The sequence below is a fragment of the Pterocles gutturalis genome, unplaced genomic scaffold (assembly GCF_000699245.1).
Source record: "Pterocles gutturalis isolate BGI_N339 unplaced genomic scaffold, ASM69924v1 scaffold15222, whole genome shotgun sequence".
NCBI classification, from domain to species: Eukaryota; Metazoa; Chordata; class Aves; order Pterocliformes; family Pteroclidae; genus Pterocles; species Pterocles gutturalis.
Window position 1 is genome coordinate 1597 of NW_010113033.1, and position 2248 is coordinate 3844.

Below are 2248 nucleotides of genomic sequence, written 5' to 3' on the forward strand. Positions count from 1 at the left end.
TAACTCGGATATCTATTCTCAATGCAGGATATCTAGATTTGAAAATTTTATTTTAAAAGTTTTTTTAAAAATATTTGAATATAACATATCCAATGGTTTTTAAAGGTGCTATATGAAACTAGTGTGCTTCCAGTGTAAACAGAAATCTGAATGATTAATTTCAGTTCTAGATATTTGTCACCATGCTCTTACAATACACAGTATAGCCAACAGCCTTATAGTTACTCCTAAAACATAAAGTGACAGAGACTGTTTTAGGGAAAACATATTTGCATGGTTTTTGAGACTGCCCCTGAAGGTAGAAAAGATACGATGAGACTGCTATTTCAGCTGTTGCTATAAAGCTGGAGAAACACTTATTTTTTGGTTCTATCAGTTTCTTCTTTTAAAGAAAAGCCAGACGAAGCAGCAGTTGTAGCTTAAATAAGGAAGCTACTGCTCAGTAATACAATTTATTGTTGCTGTTAAACTTCTTTTTTTTGGAATAATTCTAGTATTTTGGCTTATAATTTGTAGACAGTTGAGGAAAATGAAACTTTAACTTAGTTTGCTGTTATAAATTAATCAGTTTGGTTTACTTTTTCCCAGCCAAAATTATTTTAATAGAAAATACAGTCATACATGAATGTGCCTCTACTACATGGCATTCTTCCAAGGGATGTGACATTCTCATTGCATTAAATGCTGCTCCAAGATTCCAACTATGTGAAATAACCCTACACGGTGGGTAAAAAATCTCTTCTCGACACACTGGGGAAAGATATGCTTTTAGTGTAAGTGCTAAAGGCTCTCACTTCGTAGAACAGATACTCTAGCATCTTGAGAATACAACCTTGGGCACTTGCGGTTTTAGATCATTCCAGAAATAGTTAAATATTTTAGTTGTATAAACCCCTAGTATTTCAGACAGTATTAATCCTAATGTGTAGTGCTCAGCAGTGCTATTAATTTATGTTGCTTTCTAAAAAAGTATAGCCACATAGCGGGTAGAGTAATTTACCCTTGGAAATAGGTAAGATGAATCTTGAGTTATGTGAGATGTATAATTTTAAAATTAGTCATGTTTGAAATACTATTCAGTATGAAATAAGTTTCAGTCTTGGAACTATCTAAAGTTTTTAAAGCAAAACAGCTTGAGGTTCTAGTTTATTTTGTGGGCTTTATCTGTGTACATAAATGGACTAAAAAGTTCAAGATGTTCCATATTTTTAGTATTGTATCACTGAGTTCTTCACATCAGTGGCTTGTTTTAGGTTAATGAAGTGCATGTCTGTAGGAGGGGGGAATGAGATGCCTTTAATGTAAACAGTATCCTCCCCTGCTGCGAGATGACTTCCTTACTGTGGTTTCATACAGTAAATCTAGCTATAGAACTTCCAATGCTTGATATAAAACCCTGAAGCCACATGATGCAAGAAACTGATCTGGTTTAAATTAATTACTCTGCTTTCTTTGTGTTCAAAAAAATATGGGCTGTATAATTTTGTATGGGGAGAATTTTATTAATTAACCTGACTTTATACTGGCTCAGGTACAGCCACTGTTGCAGCAGCTTGCTAAGAACTGGCTCTAGCTGTGACTTACATGCTCCAGCTAACAAAATAGAAGTATATCACATAAATGCAGCTGGCCTGGGTCAAACTACTAGGTAATCCGACAGTGCATAGATCTGCTGTCAGTTGTGGAAACTTCACTTTGGTGTGTTTTCCATGTGAAAATAACTTAGCTTGGTATGGCCTATGTGGGATCACACACATGTAAGTAATTTCTGAGCTGATACAGTACTGCCACGCTCATCAGCATGTGCAGTTAGGAATTCCAGAATTATAGTCAGGGTTCCTTTCATATACTCCCATTTTCTACCAGTAAATGGTGAAAGAACTTTGTGAGCATAAAGCAGAAGAGGAGATACCTGTAAGTATTATAGAAATAAATTATTTAGATTGCATTCTTTTTACAAAAAGTGGACTGTGAGTCTGAACGAAAAGTGCTAGCAGATCGTAGCCTGTGTGTTCAGTTGCATCATCTGGCTCAGGACTGAAAATAGCCCCAAACTTAGGTGAGAGAGAGAGAGGTGTATAAGAAAAGTATAGAGTAGCATCTGAGTAAGTAAATACTACTTTGAAGTCATAGTACAAATGGCTTTTCATTTTTAAGTGTTTCTGTTTTTCCTAACAGCCATTATAAGAAAGCGTATCTACATCTAAAATGTAAATTATTGCAGACCAAGATCTTTTCTATTAGGGAA